General features: G+C 39.7%; 1 pseudogene; it reads left to right on the top strand.

Annotated features, from left to right (window-relative positions):
* The first annotated feature begins 897 nt into the window (after window positions 1-897).
* On the top strand, window positions 898-997 carry LOC127124879 (uncharacterized; annotated as a pseudogene).
* The last annotated feature ends 16158 nt before the right edge of the window (window positions 998-17155 follow it).

Below are 17155 nucleotides of genomic sequence, written 5' to 3' on the forward strand. Positions count from 1 at the left end.
CTTTTAGAGTTTTGGTTTTCTATCCTTGGGTCAGACGGTCCTTCCACTTCCGTTCCACTTCTCAGTATAATTGCATGAGCGTGGCTTCTCGGGTTAGGTTGGGGTTGGCCAGGAAATGTACCAGTTGGGGCAGCAGTAGGCGCTTGTTGTTGAGCTACTTGTGATATTTGCGTTTCCAGCATTTTGTTATGAGTAGCCAGGGCATCTACTTTACTTGCTAGTTGTTTAATTTGTTCGCCAGTGTGTACATTCTGGTTTAAGAAATCTTTATTGGTTTGCTGTTGAGAAGCTATAAAGTTTTCCATCATGATTTCCAAGTTGGATTTCCTAGGGGCGTTATTGTTAGATGTAGATGGGATCGGCTTCTGATATCCCAGAGGTATAGCTGGGGCTTGATTTGGAGATTGTCCAGGTGCGTATGGAGCATTATTACTCTTATATGAAAAATTGGGATGATTCTTCCAATTTGAGTTATAGGTGTGTGAGTAGGGGCTTCCTTGAGCATAGTTTACTTGCTCCGCTTGGATTCCTGTTAGGAGTTGACAATCTGCAGGGGTGTGACCTTGGATTCCACAGACTTCGCAATTCTGAGTTATGGCAACTACGGTGGCTGGAGGTGATACATTTAAACTTTCAATTTTCTGGACCAGAGCATCCACTTTTGCATTAACATGATCAAGGTTACTTATCTCGTACATGCCAGTTTTCGTTTGAGGTTTTTCCACCATTGTTCGTTCGGTTCCCCACTGATAGTGGTTTTGAGCCATGCTTTCGATAAGTTGGTAAGCGTCAGCATAAGGTTTGTTCATTAGTGCATCACCTGCGGCGGCATCTATTGTTAACCTCGTGTTGTACAGGAGACCATTATAGAATGTATGAATTATTAACCAGTCTTCTAAACCATGATGTGGACAAAGTCTCATCATGTCTTTGTATCTTTCCCATGCTTCGAAAAGAGACTCGTTATCTTTCTGTTTAAATCCATTTATTTGAGCTCTTAACATAGCTGTTTTGCTTGGCGGAAAATATCGAGCAAGAAAAACTTTCTTCAACTCGTTCCATGTGGTGACTGAGTTGGAAGGAAGAGATTAAAGCCATCTTCTAGCGCTATCTCTTAGTGAGAAAGGAAAAAGACGAAGTCAAATTGCCTCTGAAGTGACACCATTAGCTTTAACAGTATCAGCGTATTGGACAAATACGGATAAATGAAGGTTAGGATCCTCAGTAGGATTTCCAGAGAATTGGTTCTGTTGCACTGCCTGCAACAGTGAAGGTTTGAGTTCAAAGTTGTTTGCTTCGATTACGGGTGGAGCAATACTTGAATGTGGTTCATCTTGCGATGGAGCGGCGTAATCTCTAAGAGCACGAGCTGGTTCTGCCATCTCGGGTATCGAAGGGAAAATATTTTTGAAATCAGGAAGTTCTACAGGAGGCAGATTGTTTGCAGCACGATATTCCCGAATTCGTCGTAAGACTCAGAGATATAGTTCGATATCGTTGATTCGTAAGTAGAACGGCTCGCCTTGTGAGCGAGTGCGTGGCATACAAATCAACGAAAGAAAGAAAAGAGAAAGAAAAGCCTTAGTCTCTACAGCGTAACAGAAGAGTTACGATATCGACTAAATAAAAGTCCCCGGCAACGGCGCCAAAAACTTGATCGCTCGACTTTATGAGTCGAATTGGGGTACAAACTGCAAGTGCACAGTTCTATCGCGTAGTTTTAAAAGATATCGATCCCACAGGGACTTATGAATCGATATACCGTTATCTAAGGTTACTTCGTAAAGCTAAGGCAGGTAATACTTTGATTTTTGGGGGAAAAAAAACTAGAACTAAAATAAGATCTAAAATTAATATCTAATAAGCGGATATCGGTATGTAATTCGTCGTAATTAGGGAATCAATTCTTTATTGGTTTCTTGGTTTTAAAGTAAATCTTTTCAGTTGACACTATTGGTTAAAAGTTTTGTCTCAAACTCTCGCTCTGTTGAATAAACTATGATTTTATATTAACGTAGTTGTCACTTATAGTTAAGTCAAAAACCACTTTTTGAAGACAATAGAATCCGTAGAAACTCTTTTTAAGAAAACACTAATCGTTTAAACACCCTTATCTCAAACTCTCGCTTTGTTGACTTAGGTTATATAATTAAATTCAAATGCTTAACTCTCGTCCTCACATTCAATCTTTAAAAATACTTTTTGAAAAAGGTTAGAATTTAATTAACTCTAAAAATTGCTCTCGCCCTGATCTAGAATTAATGTCCAATTTACACTGTCCAGTCAAAACCTCAAACTCTCGCTCTATTGATTTTAACTTCTTTATGTCTTTTACTTTCGTACAAAAACTTTGTTATTAAACCTGTAAATTGAGACCGTAAAAAGAGTGATTTTAATTTTAAACTTAATTAAACCAACTTAGTTTTGATTCCTTCATTCCGCTTACTTTACATACCGGTATCTAAATAAATTAGCCAGACATGCTAAACAGACTTAAATAAACATCATGCATAAACAGATTCATCGCAGGCAAGCAGTATAAATTAATAGTAAAAACAAGCATATATAAATTCAACAAATAAATATAGAACCTGAATAATTAAATAGCAGTCTTGAATACTCCACCACAGACCGGTTGGATTTGTTCTTGAGTTCTTCAATCAGGCAGAAAAATAAAGCGAAGGAATAAAAAAACTAGATTCTAACATAAGGTTAGATCCGGTAAAAGGTACACAATAGTTTCCGGTGTAGAAACTATTGTGCGAAAAATTAATTAAGTGCTATAAAAGAAAATAGAATTGCAAAAGAAACAATCTAAAAATTATAAAAGAAGCACTATAAGGAATATGCTTAAGCTGCTGGAAAAAGAAAAAATGCAAAAAAAACGAAAACTGGAAAACTGTCTGGAAGCGTGGAACCGAGGAAGGGTTTGCAAAGCTGGTATTTATATTGACACTTTCCGTAACGGTCTTCAGAAGTAGTCCGCGTCAAAGGGTCTTCACGTAACGAAGGTATAGGCGTGGAAATAGGATTCAGCGTGCAAATAGGACTCAACGTCTCTGAAGGCAAAAATGTAGGGGAATGGTGTGACGTCCGTCACACCATGTGTGACGTCCGTCACACCATGTGTGACGCTCGTCACACAAGTGTATATAGCATGACGCTCGTCACAACCTCTGTGACGCTCGTCACAGGCACAACGCCTGTGCCTTCTTTGGGCTGGGCTTGGCTTTTGCTATTTGTTTCCAAAAGACTTCTTTTTGCACCTCCTTTTCTTCCTTTTTCTACTTTTGCTTCAAATAGACTACCTGAGATAAATAGAAAGGAAATACCGCGTAATATCTGATAGAATGAAATAAATTAAAGTAAATAATAATATAATTTAATTGAATTAAGTCCTAAAATGTGATATAATTTCATGTTATCAAGCACTGGCTATCATCTTCTCGTAGTAAAATGAACTCAAGGTCTTCAAAAAGATCTTGGTAATCTCTTTCTCCTCAAGGGGTGGCACTATCTGAGCTGCCAACTCGCGTCACCTCTGGGCGTATTCTTTGAAGGTCTCTTTTTCTTTCTGGGACATTGCCCTCAGGTAGTCTCTATCAGGAGCCATATCCACATTGTATTTATATTGCTTGACGAAGGCCTCGCCAAGATCGTTGAAAGAGCGGATGTTCGAACTTTCCATACCCATCTACCATCGGAGAGCGGCACCGGACAGACTGTCCTGGAAATAGTGGATGAGCAGTTGGTCATTATCAGTTTGCGTCGACATCTTGCTAGCATACATCACAAGATGGCTGAGAGGGCATGCGTTTCCCTTATACTTCTCAAAGTCAGGTACTTTGAATTTAATAGGGATCTTCACGTTGGGCACGAGGCACAAATCAGCAACACTTTTACTAAAGAGGTCCTTCCCCCTCAAAGTCTTCAGTTCCTTGCGAAGCTCAAGGAATTGGTCTTTCATGTCATCCATCTTCTCATAAACGTCTGGGCCCTCAGACGGCTCAAAATGGTAGATGGTATCTTCAACTCTTGGTAGTGTGTGCACAACTGGAGGTGGCACTGAGAGGACCAGGCTAGATGTCGGCAAAGAAGCAAAAGTAGGAGCAAAACCCTCTGGCATAAAATTGGCGGGCATTCCCCATGGGAAACCGACTGGCATGGATGGCGTAAAATGGGTTGTTGCAGCAGGCACAATAGAGGTTACGATCTCAGAAATGACCGTCCTCTGGGGAGGAGTTGCAGGTGTTAGAGAAGACTGGCTCTGAGAGGCCAAGAATGACTCCATCAGGGCAGTCAATCGGGCCACTTCTTCTTTCAGCTCGCGGTTCTCTTGTTCCAAATGATCCATCAGTCTCGAGGAGTTGGCTCTGGTGTAGTACCGGTGAGTCAGCTTGTTTTCAAAATAAATGAAGAACACAGAGTTAGACCATAGGACAAGAAGCCGGGAACAAAACCTGCTTATGCACATGATGCATGCAATGCTTGTGCATATGATTTGCTTTTACTTCAGAGGAATTTTAGAGTTCTATTTGCAAATTTTGGGCAACATTACACTTTTATCATATATGGAAACATCTCATAATATCTGGAAAATAGTTTTACACCAAAGAAGTACAACATTGGTAACCAAATACAAGAGAAAAGGAAAACAATCATCCTATGGATCCCTAGAAGCAATCATCTAAAACTCTGGGCACAGGAAGGTAAGATGCACGAAGCCTCTTCACCTCCTCCTCATAGGCTGGCTCCATATCTGCCTTCTCCTTGGCGAGTCGATCGTATTTCCTCTTCCAAAATCTGGAAGACTGAGGAAGTAGAGAAGTCTGTGCTGTAGCGGGGTATTCGTTACCATTAGAGATATTGACCAAATCCAAGGTAAATCATACTTGTTGTGAAGGTTGTTGTTCTTTTGTGAAAATTTGTTTGTGCAAACATCATTGAAGAGATGAGAGGAGAATATACAAGTTATTTACATTTTGTGTTTGGATGGATAAAACCATTGCCTACGTACCATCTTATAAAAAGATTAGGATCAAACCCTCGTAATTCGGGGTAAAAATCTCAAAAAAGGTTGGTGAATTGATTGGTCCAAAAGCCTTAAGGTCTTTTGTTATCAAAGGGAGAAAACTCAACCAAACCACAAATCCACCATGTGAGGGTAGCTTTAACATGCTAGTGATGGGTTAACCCTATAATAAGAATGGAAGACTCATTGTCCATCACTAAGGATATAGGTGAGTATTACATCTACCACAAAGATAACTCAAACCTAATGGCTAAAGGTTATGGAAAATTTGATTAAGAATGTGGCCATTGGAACCACAAAAAAAACACATTTAAATGGGTTATATTTACCAATTAAAAGTATGTACAAAAATGGTCAAAGTTGACTTAAGGATTCAATTCAAAATAAGTATTGTAAAAAGGAAAGTTTGAAAATCAAAAGCATAAGGCTTAGGTTTCTAATGTTTGAAAACAACAATTAAATGTTTGCACAAAAAGTTTTGGCTTGGGTTAGAGTGAGAGAAGAAGAAGAAGGGCTAAGTCCTAAGTAAGACAAAAAGAGAAGGGATGAAGAATCAAAACCACAATGGAGTCCCTCTCTTGAGATCATATTGATGATCCAAGTAGCTTTCATCCTTTGGAATAAGCAACCACAAAGCATAAGCAATCAAATAAGTCTCTTAAGAGACCCTCAATGTATCTTGTATCTTCCACTTGGATGAACATGGCAATGGTCCTCCAATTAAGCTCAAATGGAAACTCCTAGCACAAGAGCACACACATCAAAAGTTCCATGAAGTAAAACAAGAATGGACAAGGGTGAGTTTAGAGATTTGGGTCTTCTAATCGATCTTCATCATTAAGATCCTTTTACTCCAATTTTGCATAAGGAAGGTCCTAGAATCTAAGTCCAATTCTCCATTTCTTTGCATAGGGGAAGTCCTAGAAACTAAGTCCATTTCTTTGCATTTGGTCCACAACAATCAAAACAAAACACAAGCACAATAATATATACACAATTATGTGCTCAAGTGAGCAAAAGGCAAATGGCATTAACATAAACATGTGCTCAAGTGAGCAAAGAGAAAAGCAAATGGATAATATGTGCAAGAATAGTAAATTGCATAAAAGTAAATTGCATAAAGTAAATGTTAATTGTCAATAGTTAGTGTTAGTGGTTAGTGTGCCATAAGGCAAATTTAGCGCTATGTTAAGCAATCGTAATTGGACTTATGTAGAAGTCACAACTATATGAGGTCGGTCAATAATAATATAGGCAACAACACAAGTTAGAAGTCTTGATTAGAGAACCAAGTTCCAACAACTTGCCATGCCAAAAAGAAAATGAGAATTGATCTTGTATTGGTTTAAGCCTTTGCATGGTTTAGAAGATAACCTATCCTTAATGCAAAGCCATTCACTTGATCAATTGATCAAGATGAATTAGATTTGAATCAAGGAAGATTAAATCTCCCTAACCAATGCTAACTTATCAACCTTCAACTCATTGATCAAGAAGAAAAGAAGTAGAAGAAGAAGAAGAAGGAGAAAATGGATAGGAGAAATGGAAATGGAAAAATTAAAGTGCATTAAATGAAGTACAATGTACCGATCCTCATATGTTGACCAATAATATTGAAAGTCAAGGTCAAACAATCAAAAACAAAAGTGAGATGAAGATTGGGAGTCAAGAAATGAATAAACTATTTTTGGCATTTTTTTAATATTTAAAATTAAACTTGAATTAAAATAATGGAAATGTCAAACTTCAAAATTACTTCAAATCAACCTTGAAAGGTCCAAGTAATTTATCCCAAGTTCAACAAGGTCAAACAAAGTTTGACAAAAAATTTCAGCATTTTTAAAAGTCAGAAACTATTTTTAATCAATTAAAAATGAATAAAAATAACCTAATTGAACTAAAATCTCAAATAAATCTCAAATCAATTTGAAAATTGATGAGAATATTTTTCATAGATCCATCATCATTCAAATAGGTTAGGAAAATATTTTTCTATTTTTTGAATATCAAAAACTATTTAAAATGAATTAAAAATAACCAGAAAAGAGAAAATTCACAAAAAATATCAAATGACAAAATAAAAAAAATAAAAAATCAGAAATAGAAACTAGAAATTATTTGGAGACTAATGCAATTGGTCCCATAATTTTTGGATTAAAAATGAGAGAGTTATGATTTTTTGAAATAAAAAGGAATTTAAGAAAATAAAAACAGAAATTAGAAATTGGAAAAAACGAGAGCTCTTGGATCTGAGCTCATTAATTGGACATCGTTTTGCATCAACACAACTCTTGCGCAGTCACAAAACAGAAACCCCGAGAATTCTGACTCTGTGAGTGTGACGACCGTCACAAGCATGTTACGACCGTCACAGGCCCATGACAATTGTCACGCGGCCAAAAACAGAAACGCCTAGAATTCTGGATCTGTGAATGTGACGACCGTCACAAAGCACGTAACGACCGTCACAAAGCACGTGACGACCGTCACAAAGCACGTGACGACCGTCACGTCCAGCTTGTTACGATCGTCACAAGTCCATGGCGATCGTCACGCGACCTAAAACCAGCGCTTTGAAACAGTCAACAGACGTGTTCCAACAAGCCCTCAATTTACAACTCCTTAACGGTACAACCCTTGCACCGTCACTAACCCTATTGCACCAATTTCAGACCGTCAAACACACCTCGATTGTTGATTCAGTATGATTGATCAACAGGTCATTGCTTCACCATACTAATGTCGGATTCTGAAGCAAATGACCATTGATCGCTCAAAGGAAAACAATCATTTAGTGTTTGAATGAACGAAACAGAAACAGTATATCACATATACCGTACTTTGCATTAGGATTACTTATATCATATATAAGTTGATCGGTCTCAATTGCGTAACCTATGGACGATCGATGTATCGCTGCTTCACCATACTAATGTCGGTTCTGAAGCATAGTCAACATCAATCATCCAACTCGTACACTCAGGATGCCAAATTTAATTACTCGTTTAATTAATTGATTCATTCTGTCTTTTAATCATATTAATACAGAAAATAAACAGCTATCCGAGTCATGGTTTCGTAAGTGGCTCTGATACCACTAAAGGAGAATTGCGATCCAAAACACAGCGGAAATTAAAATTTTCTCCTTTAGAGATCCTTACGAATGGTCATGATCAGTGATAGAATACTTACCTCTTGTGACGATTGAAACCTTTGGTGCAGATCTCTTGTGACGATCAAAACCTTTGATGCAGATCCACGGAGCGATCACGAACGTTGGACGATGACAACGTCTCTACTCAGTCCACACGAACGGATTCCTTCAATCACAGTGCTAGCTGGTATGAATGAAGGCTTTGAGTGAGAGAGAGAGAGAGAGAGAGAGAGAGAGAGAGAGAGAGAGAAAACGAAAATAATGCAACCGCAATCAATGCTTCTGCACAAGGGTTCTATTTATAGAACCACTTGTGTGGGCTTCAAGCTAAAAGACCCACTTAAGTGTATTTTGGCCCATATCTTATAATATGCCCAAAATCACTTAAGCTCATGGTACCTTACCATATTTCGTATTCTACTTAAGTACACTGTACCTTTACGATGTTCTACAATTCACTTAAGGGCACCATACCTTACGGTGTTCCTTAGTTACTCTATCTCTCATCAATCCGTCCTTTGTGTGTGACCCTGTAGGTTTTCGCGACATTGGCAATTATATTAAATCATATATTTAACATAATAAACAGTGAGCGGTATCTAGCAACACATCACTGCTACCCAAGACACGAAAATGTCATGTGATCTGACAATTCCTTCTGTGATAATACTTATGTGTATAATTACCCTTTTGCCCTTATGTCTATATTGAACACAAGGCATAGACCGTGTCATCCTTGTCCAGTTCAATATTGGGCCCATAGACATTTATCCTGTTATGTAGGATGGGCAAATTCCATCTAGGTCACTCATGTCCCTCAGCATGCTTCGTGGAGTACCCATCAACTGTCTTTATGGTTATCCTGTTACGGACAATGTTTGATCAGCAATAAAGCACTCGACTCTACATCTAGGGTCCATAGTGGTTTCAGGTCGAAGAGTGGTATACACCATTATCACCATGAGAATAACTTATGACACTTTGCATAACTTTCTATATAGTATTCTCATAGCGGGTCAATCCGGTATAAATATTACTCTTAATATTCATATCTATGTTTAAGACTTGATAACTCCTTATCCATGATCCATGAGATGTGATCATCAATCTATATACATAATAGTCTTAACGCTTTAATGTCATCCCACTTCACAATAAAGCTCGACTACGGATACTTTAAGAATAGTGTCCTTATGTTTAATGTGATCTCATGATTAAGTCATACTTGATACATTAAACAGACTAGATATTCCAGGGACTTTATTAAACAAACGTAATAAAGAAAAAGCCTTTTATTATTAATAAATAATTCGATACAAGTACCAAAAGTATTGGCCTCTAGGGCTTACACCAACAATTTTGACTCAGGAAAATCTGACTCCACATGGGACAAAAAGTCATAATAGGAAGCAGAAGGAAGGAACACTGGGGATGCCGGTTACTAGGCATATAATAGGTGACCAACCAAAGCGTGAATTGGGGATTATTCCCAAAACACTCATCATCCAAAAAGAGGGCAAAAAGCAAACTCGATTAAGGGATGGACATTCGATTCCAAAACAGGGATACGAATCTTACTCGACTGGGGAAGAACAAAAGCTTCGACCAAAGAGTGCATGAGATATATTATCTATTACCGTCAAAACATAGATAATACACTCGCAATGGAAGATTATGCACAACCGGTTACTGGGTTAATAAAGGATAAATCGACCAAGAAAGAGAAAGGCATCAGGATACCAAAACTAGGTATATAATGATGACCAATCAAGGGGAGCAACAAACATTACCGACAACCGGTAAATGAAAGAGGGTTTGCTGAGGATAAATTGTCTAATCAGAGCAATTATACAAGAGAAAGGAATATCATCACCGCATATTGGATAATGACAACCATCAAGGAGGGGATTACATCTACCGGATACTGGGTAGAAAACCACGGAAAAGTAACCGTCATCAACTTAGGATGAACAAAAAGGTTAACTCTGCAAAAGGGGAGAAAAATAGGATTGACAACTACCGGTATAAGGGCAGAAAACTACAGATTCCGCCGGGGATAAGGTGAATGATTACTGATTACTGAGCAATTATTCATTTGTACCACGGGGAAACAAAGGAAACAACCACAAGAGGCCAATTTAGGATCAAACCAAAGAGGCAAACTGAATCAAGACTCGTCCTAGTGAGGATATAACTCAATAGGGGAACCCATCCCAATATATGTGTTGGGAGGAAGCGAAAACAACCATTGTCCACGAGGATATAACTCAGTGGGGAATGCGGAAGGAAAGATAAACACTTTCTGGTTAAGGGGCTGACTCTACATTGAGGGATCAGACACCGACATCTGCTTGGAAATATATTACCAACTAGCAGAGGATAACCAACAAAAGATATATGGCAAGAAATGCAATATGAATATCCAAATGTTCGAAAATTATATGCACACATGCGTGTGGTTAATGTATGATGAATGCTTTACAAACAGACATTTCTACCACAAACAGGCTTCACAGGAATAAGCATTCGGTACTACATCTCAAGAGAGAAAGCCAGATCACCAGAGAGTATCCAATCTGCCGGGAATCAGAGATACTAGGGAGCAAAGACCTCCGCAAGGGATGAATCATCAGTCACACCTGGAGAAAAGAGTTTATTGTACAGGTAGAATCTGCCACATAAGCAACTCTACTGGGGGATCTATCCAAGGGATAAAGGGATTCTGGGGATCAACCACCAAGTACCGCACCCACCAAGGAGATCACATCTGCTGAGGAGAAAAAGGTTGCTACCCCGCTAAAGGGGAGATTGGTGAATATCTCAACAAGCATACCACTCAGGGCTCCGGAGGAAGAAAAGTACAGTCATGCCAGGAATATGAACAAATGTCTTACCCTGTTGGAGATCATACCATCCTTGGGAGAGCACTGAGGATCTCCTAAGTGTCCTTTTCATCATTGTGAATGTTCACCTCGTTTACAAACAAGTTATGAAAAATTCATTTTTTCAAAACAATGATATTTTCTCAATTAAAAGCATGCAAAACGTTTGTTGAATAGAAACAAATAAGAGTGCAAGTAATTGGATAAAAGGCTCAAATTTATTTGATGGAATGGTAGTCTGCAAATGGCTGGACTCCATAGATCTTTACAAGTTTGAAATTGGTGATATATATTGGAAAAGGGCTACATTAAACATAATGATCATTTCTCCACCAATTTTGAATTCGATGCATTCAAAGCTTCAGTTGATGATGGATAAGCAAGAATCTCTGACAGATGACAGTTGTAGAACAAAGTCTTGTCAGGATGCAGTTACTTTCCAAATCCCTAATTTTTTCCTAGATTGCCCCAGGGTGGGGTACTCAATCTAGCGGGATACAAATATTCATTTTTTATATCTCTAACTTTTGCCTGGACCGCCCTTTCGGGTTTTCAATCCACCGAGACGCTCATTTTTGCCTAAGCCGCCCTTTCGGGTTTTCAACTTAGCGAGCTATTCTGTTTTTATTTTTAGGCGAAGTATTTCTTGACTGCATCTGAATTCACAGGACGAGTGAAATCCTCCCCATCCATAGTTGTAAGTATCGAAGCACCGCCTGAAAAGGCTCTCTTAACAACATATGGACCTTCATAGTTTGGAGTCCACTTGCCCCTGGAATCGGGCGCGAAAGACAAGACTTTCTTGAGCACAAGGTCAGCTTCTCGGAACACGCGAGGCTTGACCTTCTTATCAAAAGCCTTCTTCATTCTCTGCTGATATAACTGACCATGGCACATGGCAGTCAATCTCTTCTCTTCTATCAAATTCAGCTGGTCATAACGACTCTGAACCCATTCAGCATCAGTCAACTTGGCCTCCATCAAGACTCTCATTGATGGGATCTCCACCTCTACTGGGAGTACAACCTCCATGCCATAAACAAGAGAGAAAGGGGTTGCCCCTGTTGAAGTGCGGACAGACGTACGGTATCCATGTAAAGTAATGGCAACATCTCATGCCAATCCTTATACGTGACAACCATCTTCTGGATAATCTTCTTGATGTTCTTATTAGTAGCTTCAACAGCCCCATTCATCTTGGGTCTGTAAGGAGAAGAATTATGATGCGCGATCTTGAACTCACTACACAGCTCTTTCATCATTTTGTTATTCAAGTTAGATCCATTATCAGTAATGATCTTATCTGGGACACCATAACGGCATATAAGCTGATTCTTAATAAACTTCACAACCACCTGCCTGGTCACATTTGCATATGACGCCGCTTCAACCCATTTGGTGAAGTAATCAATTGCTACGAGAATAAATTTGTGCCCGTTGGACGCTTTCGGCTCTATCATGCCAATCATGTCAATTCCCCACATGGAGAAGGGTCATGGTGATGAAATCACATTCATAAGTGTCAGAGGAATATGAATCTTATCCGCGTAAATTTGACACTTATGGCATTTCTTCACGTATTTACAACAGTCAGACTCCATTGTCACCCAATAGTAGCCTGCTCTCAACATCTTTCTAGCCATGGCATGTCCATTGGAATGAGTACCAAACGAACCTTCATGGACCTCAGTCATTAGCAAGTCTGCTTCGTGTCTATCCACACATCTGAGCAGAACCATGTCAAAATTTCTCTTATAAAGCACTTCGCCATTGAGGTAGAAACTGCCTGACAATCTCCTCAAAGTCTTCCTATCTTTCACAGATGCCCTAGGCGGGTAAACCTGGTTCTAAAGGAAACACTTGATGTCATAATACCATGGCTTATCATCTTTCACTTCTTCTACTGCAAATACATGAGTTGGTCTGTCCAAGCGCATCACAGTGATATTGGGGACTTCATTCCAAAGTTTTACCACCATCATTGAAGCAAGTGTAGCAAGAGCATCTGCCATCCGAGTCTCGTCTCGAGGAATATGATGGAAGTCAACCTCAGTAAAGAACGTTGAAATCCTCCTCGCATAATCTCTATATGGAATGAGACCAGGCTGATTCGTTTCCCATTCACCCTTAATCTGATTAATAACAAGGGCCGAATCTCCATATACATCAAGATGCTTGATCCTTAGATCAATACACTCTTCTAAACCCATAATACAGGCCTCATACTCAGCCATGTTATTCGTGCATTTGAAAGTTAGCCTTGCTGTAAAAGGAATATGTGTGCCCTAAGGAGTAATAATCACTGCCCCAATACCATTTCCATACTGATTTACAACACCATCAAATACCATACTCCATTTAGAACCAGGCGCTGGCCCTTCATCGAGTGTAGGTTCATCGCAATCTTTCATTTTCAAATACAGAATCTCCTCATCTGGAAAGTCATACTGAATTGACTGATAATCTTCAATAGGCTGATGTGCCAAGTGGTCAGCCAAGATACTATCTTTAATAGCCTTCTGAGCTCGATACTCAATATCATACTCAGATAACAACATCTGCCAACGGGCAATCCTCCCAGTTAAAGCAGGCTTCTCGAAGATGTACTTGATTGGATCCATTCTGGATATCAACCAAGTCGTATGATTCAACATATACTGGCGTAAGCGCTTAGCAGCATAAGCCAACGCACAACATGTCTTCTCAAGCATTGAGTATCGAGACTCACAATCAGTGAACTTCTTACTCAGGTAGTAAATATCATACTCCTTCTTCCCTGATTCGTCTTGCTGACCAAGGACACAACCCATTGAGTCTTCAAGAACAGTCAGATACATGATCAAAAGTCTTCCTTCTACAGGCGGAGACAGAATCGGAGGTTCAGACAGATACTCTTTAATACTGTCGAAAGCTTTCTGGCAATCCTCGGTCCAATCATGGGACTGATCTTTCCGGAGGAGCTTGAATATCGGCGCACATGTGGCAGTCATGTGGGATATGAATCTGGAAATATAATTCAAGCGGCCAAGAAAACCTCGAACTTGCTTCTCGGTTTTGGGCGCAGGCATCTCTTGTATTTCTTTGACCTTTGCAGGATCAACCTCAATACCTCTTTCACTAACAATAGAGCCCAATAACTTGCCGGAACGGACTCCAAATGTACACTTGTTGGGATTCAGACGAAGCTTGTACTTCCTCAAGCGCTGGAAAAGCTTCAACAAATGCTCTACATGTTCAACTTCCGTTCTTGACTTGGCAATCATATCGTCAACATATACCTCAATCTCCTTGTGCATCATATCATGAAACAAGGTGGTCATAGCTCGTTGATACATGGCTCCGGCGTTCTTCAAACCGAAGGGCATCACTCAATAACAGAATATTCCCCAAGGTGTGATGAATGTTGTCTTCTCCATATCCTCGGGTTCCATCTTGATCTGGTTATATCCGGAAAATCCATCCATAAATGAGAAGACATTGAATTTAGATGTATTGTCTACCAACATATCAATATGTGGTAGAGGGAAATCATCTTTCAGACTAGCTTTATTCAAGTCTCTATAGTCCACACACATCCGGACTTTTCCATCTTTCTTGGGCACGGGCACAATATTGGCCACCCATTGAGGATATGTAGAAGTCATCAGAAACCCCGCATCAATTTTCTTCTGAACTTCTTCTTTGATCTTCAATGCCATATCAGGATGAGTTCTTCTGAGCTTCTGCTTTACAGGCATGCACTCATGCGTTAAAGGTAAGAAATGTTGCACAATATCTGTATCTAGACCTGACATGTCTTCATATGACCATGCAAAGACATCAACATATTCTCGTAGCAATTCAATCAACCCCTTCTTGACAGATTCTTCCAGAAGTGCCCCAATCTTCACTTCTCGCACACAATCTTCAGACCCCAAGTTGATTGTTTCCAGATTCTCGAGATGCGGCTGAATGATCTTCTCTTCATGCTCAAGTAGACGGGTAATCTCGTTAGGAATCTCTTCAACATCATCCTCTTCCGCCTCAAATACAGGGAATTCAAAATTGGGAGATGATGTTGGATCATTATGTTCAATGGGTTTAATCAACCTGCATAATGATTTTGGATATGAAAAGCTTTAGAAATCAAACAAGGCAAATCATTATGCAGATGAAAAGATTGATTTTATTATTTATTTTTTTAGGTTTTATGTGATCACCAATTTCATGCAAAAAAAAGAAAAGGGAAAATAATTGGAAAACAAACATTTAACATGAATTTATTGAATGAAAATATCATTGTATTTATGCGCCAACAATGTCATCACTCCTCCTTTTGGCATGGGAGAAGGGTTTTTTAACAAAGTGATCATTACGTTGACTTATGGATAACTGTTGGAATATCCACAACGACCCAATTATTGCAGACCCCTCTAGGGATGATGAAATTGCCAGAATCCTCTATATCTTCTTCCAAGACAGCAACAGCTTCTTCATCCTGACCGGTGTGGATGAAACCTCCACTCTTAAACAAACCTTCCTCGTTGAACACCCCAGAGGAATAACCTATGCCAGCCCGAGACTTGTTGTCTTCTAGCTCAATCATTTTCCCTAAACCAGCAGTTGTACCACACTCAATGGCCAATTTTGCATCTTTATAGGAAACAAATGAAGGAGTTCTCTTCTCAATAGGCTCAGCAATAGACAAAGCTTGGAAAGGAGTTCCAACTTCATCCTCAGCATCTATATATGAGAAGGAAGACAAGTGGCTAACCAGGAGAGCCTTTTCCCCCTACCACTACCAGCTTCTTATTCTTCACGAATTTCAGTTTCTGGTGTAGGGTGGATGTCACGACGCCTGCCTCGTGAATCCATGGTCTGGCTAAGAGACAGCTATACGACAGGTGGATATCCATAACCTAGAAGGTAATCTGGAAATCACTCGGTCCGATTTTGACTGGGAGATCAACTTCCCCAATCACCGTTTTACACGACCCATCGAAAGCTTTCACAATAATTCCACTCTGCCTCATGGGAGGCCCTTGATAAGATAGTTTTGAAAGAGTGGTTTTTGGCAATACGTTCAGTGATGACCCAGTGTCCACTAGCACATTGGACATGGCGTCGTCTCTGCAGTTCATAGATATATGTAGAGCCAAGTTATGGTCTCTTCCCTCCTCAGGGAGATCAGAGTCACAGAAACTCAAGTTGTTACAAGCGGTAATGTTTGCAACAATGCTATCAAATTATTCTATTGTGACATCATGATCTACATATGCCACATCCAATACCTTCTGCAGTGCCTCTCCATGTGGTTCTGAATTCAAGAGCAAAGATAACACCGATATCTTGGATGGTGTTTGTAGAAGCTGGTCTACAACATTGTACTCACTTTTCTTGATGAGCCTCAGCATCTCATCACAGTCTTCTTTCACATTGCCGCTTGGGCCAACAGAAGTAGGAGTTATCAATGTAGAGAAGGGCTTAACAACAAGTGTCGGATTCGGGGTGCTCATAGCATTCCCAATCGGGCGTTCAACAAAACCAACATCAGCCTGGGGATTGGGAGGTGCTGAAAACACACGGTCGTTGTGGGTCAAACCACTAACATCCGCGATGTTAACAACAGAGGAGGATGGCAAATACACCTCTTTCCCATCTTCTACAGCAACAACGTTGTAGCGAAAGGGAATTGCTTTTTTGGAAGAGTACGGTACCGGACCGACAGGCTTAATGATAAGAACAGGAGAAGCCTTCTGCTTGCTACCATCATACTTGATGATAACAGGCTCGGGCATCCGGAATACTGGGGAAATTACGTTGACCTCAGGCTCATCTTCGTCAACATTCCTATTCTGAAGAATCTCAATGACTCCTTCATCCAGCATTTCCTGAATATCCTTGCGCACCTGGCGACGACCCAATCGGTTAATAGAGCATACTCGGCATCTATCATGGTCGTGCTCATAATGACTGTAATCACATAGCAGACGATGCATTTCGACAAGGGAATGTCGAATATGACTGATATATTTGACTTTGTACTTGCCAGGGCAGCCCTGGACCATGTTGACAGATTTCCCATGCTCGGGCAATGGGTTCTTCTTC

The sequence above is a fragment of the Lathyrus oleraceus genome, chromosome 2, assembly GCF_024323335.1.
Source record: "Lathyrus oleraceus cultivar Zhongwan6 chromosome 2, CAAS_Psat_ZW6_1.0, whole genome shotgun sequence".
NCBI lineage: Eukaryota > Viridiplantae > Streptophyta > Magnoliopsida > Fabales > Fabaceae > Lathyrus > Lathyrus oleraceus.